The sequence below is a fragment of the Crassostrea angulata genome, chromosome 8 (assembly GCF_025612915.1).
Source record: "Crassostrea angulata isolate pt1a10 chromosome 8, ASM2561291v2, whole genome shotgun sequence".
In the NCBI taxonomy this organism is placed as follows: domain Eukaryota; kingdom Metazoa; phylum Mollusca; class Bivalvia; order Ostreida; family Ostreidae; genus Magallana; species Magallana angulata.
This window is the reverse complement of record NC_069118.1, coordinates 1,900,682-1,909,765: the sequence shown is the minus strand read 5'-3', so window position 1 is coordinate 1,909,765 and position 9,084 is coordinate 1,900,682. Positions and strand designations below refer to the sequence as shown.

The 9,084-nt window shown below is 31.6% G+C and overlaps 1 pseudogene; it reads left to right on the top strand.

The window, feature by feature from the left end:
• The first annotated feature begins 352 nt into the window (after positions 1-352).
• LOC128161476 (cystatin-B-like) lies at positions 353-2,024 on the top strand (annotated as a pseudogene).
• Positions 2,025-9,084: the final 7,060 nt, after the last annotated feature.

The window sequence follows — 9,084 nt, the reverse complement described above, 5'->3', positions numbered from 1 at the left end:
GTTAAGATTAGGAAATAGTAAGGGTTTTGTGTGTGTGTTATCTTTTTTATATATATATATATATATATATATATATATATATATATATATATATATATATATATATATATATATATATATATATATATATATATATATATACTGGCATCCCTAGTTGTCTACTGTCATAACCAGACAAAGAAAACATACATCCTATATATATTAACTATATTTAAACATTTACTCTTATATTGACTGTATCCGTCAATCCCATTAGAACTAACAAAGAGGGCATTTTATTCTTTAAATGCGCATTAACACGATTGTTCTCCCATTAGGATATGTACATGTATCTTAACAAATAAAGGTTTGACATGGGTTGTGCGGGATATCCAACAATCAGGCGACATTTCTATCGTTAAGTTTAAGCTAAAAATTGACAGGTTGTATAAAATGGGGAACATTTCACTTGAATACTCTAAAGCGTCATTTTCTCTCTGATAAAATGTCTCAACAACAACAACAGAAACCAGTAAGTGATTTCAATTTCATGTATCGGGTTTTTTTTTAGCTAAACTTGATTGTTATCTAAATTTCTAGTTCTCTTGATGGTGTTTATATTTTTTTTATTTATTTGCATTGTTTTAGTTATTAATACTGATAATATATGATGCACTTTTAATGATAAGATCAATTTAATAGAGTCTTTGAGAAATACTATCTTGAAAAGATGACATTAAAACAAAGACCTATTAGATATTAGTGAGAAAGCAGTTAAAACAAATATTCCTTTTAAAGGAATAATCGGCATGTATTTTATCAATAGCCAGCTCTCTTAAAGGGACTTGGACACGATTTGAGATCAAAAATTTTATTTTTATTTTTTATGTATAAAATGGTTTACTGGCGCATTTTAAGTGATTGGCCAAAATATTTAATGTTAAAGTCAAGTTACAAGCCAGATACAGATGTAAGAACTTATTCTTATGTAAACAAAGCTCGAGTCTTATAGCTGTTTACAAATAATGTAATGTAAAGAATTACCATTTCTTAGACAATATGACATGTAAAAACAATTTAAAATTACTCTTTATCTTCATAAATACTATTATCAACACAAGAAAGAAACATAAGAAACACAGATATAAAAAAAAACTATATTCGAGCTTTGTTTACAAAACAAAGAATTTTGAACTCTGTATCTTGCTTATAGCTTGATATTTGACTTTCAAATCGAGATCATGTCCCTTTAACCGCTGGCCTATAAGACGGTAATCAACCAAATCGATTGATACACACAATTTAACAAAACATTTCAATAGCCATCTTGTGGCAAAGTTTCTTTAAAAATATAAGTCTAGATGTAGTGTGGTACCTTAAAACAAGAAGAATATATATTTTTAAACAAACTTTAATATCATTTTAAATTATAGCAATTTTTTTCTTTAATTAAAGTGTATTTTAGATGGGATTCTATAGTTTCACTCACAAATTACCTTAAGGAATATAAAATAATTAACATGCATTATCATTGATTATTTTTATGTATATTTTCAGCAGGAGCCAATAAGGTGTGGTGGGCTCTCAGACGCAAAGAAGGCAGATTGTGAAACTCAAGCTGTAATTGAGGAGGTCAGAGGAGATGTAGAGAACAAGCAATAAAAGAAACTAGACAGCTACGATGCAGTTTCCTACAAAACTCAGATTGTGGCTGGAACAAATTATTTTGTCAAGGTAAACGCTGGAGATGAATACATTCACCTTAGAATCTTTGCCCCCCTTCCATGCTCAGGCAACCCAAAAGAACTGGCAGCCCTACAGAGAGGGAAAGCTGCCGAGGATGAAATCACCTACTTTGAGTAGGAACTTTGAGTGCGGACATTCATTGGCGGATCCAGGGGGGTTCCGGGGGTCGGAACCCCCCCCCCCTTCTCTGGGACATATGATTTTTTTTTAAAACGTTCAACTCCTATTTAAAGGCAATTTTCCCCATTTATAATAGAAATGCTGTAATTATCTCAAATAAATGCTTTTAAAATTGCTTATTTAAAGAATTTCGTTCTGCGTCCCATACTAGTAATTTTATTCTTATATGAAAAAACCCTTTCGATTTTTTTTCGAAATAAAGTGCATCGTACTCCCGTCCGTTGAACTACTACACTGAGCAAACATGTGGAAAATTAAAGAAAAAATACATAAATATGAGCAGTATAGCTAAATACACAGATTTATAATATCATCTACAATGTATATCCTGTGCTACTCTATTTCTTTTTTTAAAAAATGATTATAGTTCATACAGTTTTGAACTGACAAGCCATCGAGTAAAACGACGTTCAAGTACGAGTACACGCATTCGTTTTACTTTAAAAAGCCGCTTTCAAATGTATTGTTTAGTTAATTAACTAAAGTAATGATAATAGATGAGTTTTACTTTGTTTCATACGAAAAATACAAAGAAAATTACGCTAATGCGGGTTATGCTATTTTTCTGGAATGCTAGCTACTTCATACTCACATGAAACACAAAAGAAAGCCTTTTTTGGCTTTGTTTCCAATAATCGGAAATCTGTTACAAAAATACCGTGTAAAGGGTTTATATGTAAACCGTTATGAAATTAAAATGCCCAACTTTTAAAAACTTTTCTAAATATGATCGATCGCATCTGTACTAGTCCGGATGATGTGGCGCACCCATTACAGCGGTCACATCAACTTCCCTGGGACGACAATGCTTTTACCATTGTATTACACACGTACCCTCTACATGTACTCAGCAAATAAATTATCCCCTTTCTTTTGTCATATCCTATCATTTAGACCTTTATTTAAGAAAGCAATCGATGGAAATCAAAATCGATAAATAGTTCAGAACTTAAAAACATCAAAAACATAAAAAAATTACCAAAATATCCATTCTTGTAATAGTTTGTCGTAATCAGTCTGAGTTATTTTTGTTTCTTGGTGTTTCTTTTGTATCAAGCATAGACACACTTTCTCATTGTTGGAGACTTGGGTTTTTTTAGGCTAGATATTATGCAAATATTCCTTACCTAAACCAAAACGGCAAAACGCTCAATAATGCAGTGCGCTCTGCTGTTGAAATAGATGTGATATAGATGGTGATGAGATAAATGTTTATTAAATACAGTTGTATACGCACGGAAAACGTTCAAAACGTCATTGTTTATTGACAAATTATGAATTTTGCACATATTGGTTTTCATCAAATGGACCCCCTCCCTTTCCAAGTTGCTGGATCCGCCTCTGACATTGCAGGGACACCTTAGTTCTGATGAGCTAAATGATTTCCAGTATTTGAACGCTTTTAGAATATCAAAATAAAACAATCAAATCTGAAATTTTGTAACTTGCAATCAATTGTGGATTTATTTTCAAAACAATATATTTCAGTAGCATAATATAATTATTATGGTATAATATTAAAATAGATAATTGTAACCGGAACCAGTAATACACAAGAACATTAACTCTAAATTATTAAATCTCTATGTCAAACAATTGGCTCTAGTATGATTTCAACCCACATGTATTTCCGAACCATGGTCAATATCAACTTAAATGAAAAGTTTTTACACAAGTATGATTTACAATTTATTAATTTTTATAGAGTTCATTCAAAGGTATAAACATATGCTGTTTGAAATGAAATTTTTAAGAGAAAGAATTGTTTGCGGTTTTCAATTAAGATACAAAAGTTACAAACTTTCGGCAAATTATACAGTTGAAATTAAACACATTTAAAGTATTAAATATAAATTCTTAATAATTTATTTACCGACCGGGTTGGTCGAAAAACGCACAACTTTGAAATATTCATCAGCATGTGATGTGACAAGCTAATTTTAGAACAGCGATGTGTTTTAGTTGTTCAATAAGATATTAATTACTAGTCTCACTAAGACCCAGCCAGAGAGTGAATCATAATGGTTACCCAATTGATATAACCTTTCTTTATTACAAGAGACTACAGTCATATGAGCTACACTTAAACAACATTCGGCAAAATTCAAGCTGTTGCTATGGAAATATCCACGTCATATTTTCCAAAGCAACAAGACTCCAAATAGCTCTGCTCATTAAAGGAGAATAGCATTTTAACTTCCATCACAGCAAGAACATGAAAAAAGAATCAGAATTTGTTTTTGTTGATTTATTAAGTGGAAAATGTAGTGTTTAAAAAAATCATTCAAATTCTTTTAAAACTCATAAAGGAATTGAAGCTCATGATTATGGTATACGCTTATACTCATTGTCTGAATACGTAAAACTTGTATAGCTATCACTCGAAAACATAAAATCTATAGAGTGCATATGTTTTGAGTCGACGGGGCCCCAGGAGGGATTATTTGGATGTTCTTCTTTATAATTATACATGTTTTCAAATGTATAAAAAAAATCAAAGTACTGATGGGAGTTGATTTTATCGATTGTTATTTATTTTTTAAAAAATCAACGATATGTTATTTTGCACGACAAGTAGTACATGCATCTTATCTGTATTTGAATTACGCACATATTTATGATATGAATTTTCGGATTTTTTCGACAAGAATTTCGAGAAAACCCTATACGAATCATATGTTGTGTAATATCAAAAGATAGAATTTATTCCATCAAATTATGTATCAATAATTGAAATATTTCTAAAAAAAAAAAATTGTAAGAATCGAAGCAATATTGAACTCTAGGCTCGTTCAACCAGACGCTCGACTGTCTCTGTTAATTTCCAACAAGCAAGAGAGAGAGTTTGTCGAAGATTTACGGAGACAGCCGAGCGTCTGGTTGAAAGAGACTACATTGAACTCTGGCGTAGGAATACCTATAACTACAAAATAATAAATTGTTCGAACTATTTAAAATATGGCTATTTTCAGGATATCTATACATAAGTTTCCTTGAAAAAACAATGCTTCAGCATACATAACATCGAATTTGTCGATTATTTTCAAGAACTAAATCTTGTCAGCGGTGATGATTTGTGCATGGGTCCAAACACTGTTTCAGTTTTGGTTTGCCTGAGTAACTGCATAGAAGAGTTGATTAACATCAACTCACAAAAAGTAATGCTTAATTGCAAAAGAGCTCTCATTGAATGTCACGAAACGCAACCATCCTCATAAAATGCAGATAACAATATCTGATATGTTTTCTGTTAAAGCACACAAGCTTCTTTTCTGAATGTCCCGCGCACATGCGCGAATCAATCTCAAACGTTATTCGTTTATGAATACTAGTATGCATAGGTAAATCGCCGTTATTCATTTTCAAATTATGGTTATTATCTCGTTAATACTTATCAAAATATTGCAAAATTTTCTAGAAACTTCTTTTTCATATATCATGCTTAAAAATATTGTCAGAGAGAACAAAATTAAGCCCGAATTAGCTCGTCGGTGAAGACTAGCCAACTAACATTTAGAGCAGATTGTCATGTGAATACATGTATATACACATATCACACTTAGCGGGTCCCATTATCACTTTGATGCATAAAATAAGTACCATCGTTTGCTTTGTGTACGTGCAAACTACATGTAATTGAATTTCATTAAAAATGTTTAAATCGCTAACTAAGTTTAAATCAAGGTGCCTTAAATTTATTTGAGAGCGATTATTTGATTTAGATTACTCGGGTATAAATTGTGTCAAAATAAAAAAAACAACCTAGGTTTACAACCGGCTGGTAACACTGCAGGTATATTACGGGTGAGGAGGGGAGCTTAATCAAAAAACGTGTGAAACCCCGAGGAAAAAGGTTCGTCTGTACATGTATGCATAAACATTTCAACCGTGGTGAAAAAAAGCGCTGAATGCGAGAACTACTCTATTCCTTTGCTTTAAATTGTTTGATTACAACTCAAGCGATATCCTGCCTGCCAATCATGAATATAATAATTAGGATACTGTTAGTTCTCCCCGTTTCTATATAGAATTAAAAGAATAACGTAATTGTAGATTAAACTACTTTATTTAAAAAAAGAACACCATCCCGTGTATATGTGGCAGTACTTTTGAATCAACTCTGTTTTTATCCAAATATGCGTAATTCACAATTACGTAAGTTTGGTAAACTGTGAAGCAGTACTATCTCGTACTAGAATGCTAATTGTTTGAAAGGGAAAGTCTTTATTTAAATGTCAAGCTTGAATATTTGTATTTTCAAAAGATATCATCATTTTGCAATGAAAAATTAAGATCCAAAGAATTCTTAAGTAGATAATTACAAAATGCAAAAAATTCCGGACAGACGGACGACGGACAAAATGTGATCAGAAGAGCTCACTTGAGCTTTCAGCTCAGGTGAGCTAAAAAACCATAAATCTATTCGTAGAGCAGGATGTAGGCTTCATTAGATAGAATAGGAAGGAATTGTTTTTCATCTTTAAGTATAGCAGCACTGTTTATTCCAGAAAGACGTGTATTACATAAATGGTCTTCATATCACCTATAGCAAAGAAACGATAATTATTAAGATATTGCAAAAATTGATATCAAGATATTAAAATAATTAACAATAACTCTAGCAAGCAAATGGTCCCGCCACTGCGTTAGCGTTTTCACTTCGTTTTGGGTTCAGGGAAGGCCGACTCCATTTAAAAATGGTGACCTCCAGAACTGAAAATAGATAGGAATTTAAACCGAAGAAATAAATCGAGAATATCTTCTTATAAATATGAAAATCAATTCAAACAACCCATACCGAATGTAGATGAGAATCAGTTATATCGAGAGAAAAAAAGTAGGTTTTTTAATATGCTAGAGCCTTTTTATTTACTTATCTTCGTTTTTTGAAAATGTTTATATAGCCCCCCCCCCTCCGAATTAATTATCGGTTTATAATTATTTAACCAAGGATGGCTTAACTTTTTAAATGAGCTGACAAGTTCACCTGAGTTATACACTTATAGAAATCACAGAAAAATCGGCAGGACCACGCTTATATGACTGGAAATACATATGATCTAGCTCGAATTTCCTCTATGTCAATCATTTAATACATTATTTGATAAGATTTCGCTTGGAATAAATGTGCAGATGTGTGGAAATGTTAATTCAGATCATATTCTTTCAAAAAACGTAACGTTTTGATTAGGCAACTTATATACGACTTAAAAATTTCATTTAAATAATTTTGAGTTCCCTCCTACTTTAAGTTTTCGTAGCAGTCATTTAAATTAATAAATGATATGAATTTTTTGAAGTCTCCTGTCATAAAATATTAATTTTCTTATTTTTATTAATTATAATTAAAAATATGAATCAGGAGTATCTACATCTTGTTGAATTCAAAGGTAAACTTGTAATTTTCATATTTATAAAAGAAAAAAATATCTTTCAGGGAACGAAATGAAAGAATACCCTCTGTTCACTCCTATGCAGCCGTTACCAGAAAGAAGAGGGGTAGGGATATGAGTTCCCCGACGAAAGATACCTCTCTGCAACCATCAAAGAAACAGGAAGTTTGTGTAGTATTTTAAAACTTTAGCATTTTTAGATGCATCGTGATCATTGTGATTCGACATTGGGAACATTTAACACATATACCGAAACATATAACATGATATTTATTTGTGAAGCATAGAATTTAAAAAATTTTGTTTTTGTTCTGTAGTCCCTTGAAAATAAAAGGAAAGCGTGGTCTTAGAGGAAAAGGTGTTTCTAAAAAGTTTTCTTAACCAAGCTTGTGAAGTTCCCAATGAGGGATCAAATTTATTTTGAAAAAATTGTGCTCAAATGTTTAAAAAAAACATTGTGAAATAAATAAGACCAGTAAAATTCTTAGTTATTTGAAATGCAGCTTCTCATTTGATATGCTTGCCATTTATTATTTCTTAAACATATTTAATGTGTTTTACTACCCGAATTAATGCCAATTTTTAGGGGTAATGTGCCGCAGTAGGTATAGGAAAGTAAAATCCCTGTTTGAAGGCACAGGTACATGTGTGGTGACATCAAGATCAGTCTATACCCAGACACAAGGTGTTAGTGTTTCCACATAAACACCACCCGCATTACCCATCAGGAACAAAAAGTAAATTAAATTTACTAAATTCCTCACTTCTGAAGATAACCATGTAGAAATATTTCAGCTATATAATCCTAGTTTTTAAATTTTTTTTCTTTTCTTTTTTAAAATTATTATAGGATATCTACCAGTTTTTGGACAAACTTAAATCCAGAAAACATATTTAAGGACCTAGAGAGAAAACCATCCAAAATATGTTAATGTCTAGGATTGTAGTAGAAAATTTAAGTACAGATGACCGTGCAGAGTTACTAACTTCAGTGCTAGACTGTGGTGCTACCACTATATCAGATTGTATATTCAAAATTCCAGCTCTGAAATTGGCCTTCCAATAGGATTCTATTTGGCATGGAGAAATCTGCTGCACTTAAATGAGATAAAATCTATTACTTGTTTCCAAAAGACTACTATAGTCTCCGAGACTTTTCTTTTAAGGATTTGTTTTCAGAACCAATTGAGAAACAGCCTTTCCTGCTGAAATGTCTTCTAGCAGTTTCAGTCCCTACCATTAAGATAAAAGTATGCAGTTCCACAGAGTACCTGGAAGGTTTAATTCCTACGCTTTCAATTATTTTTAGTAGGCTTATGGCAGTAAGGTTCCACGACTAGATTACAGAAAACTTTATCCATTGTTTTAATGGGTGAGCATGTTCATGAAAATGTGTGTATTAAATATTTATAGACAATAGATAACATTATTTTAGACTTTCGCAGCACTGTTAAGGTTAACTTTGTGGTCGCGTGGTTTCTGAAAGTACGGGAAATGTTAACTATGACATCATACAAAAAAACAAGTCGTCAAAAATGCTAGTAAATAAAGTAATTTCCGATTGTTATGGGGACGAAAACATTAAACTACATTAAAAATTACCTGTGCGTGCAACTTTGTAAACAAATGAGTTCAACAACGATAAATATATTTTGTGTAGAGAGATGTGGATCAATCAATTTTTTAACATGGAAAAATGTTGGGGTTTTTTATATATCAACAGAGCATAATCTTTAACAATTATTTCGCCATTAAATCCTATCTATTATGCTGGTTTTGATTCGGC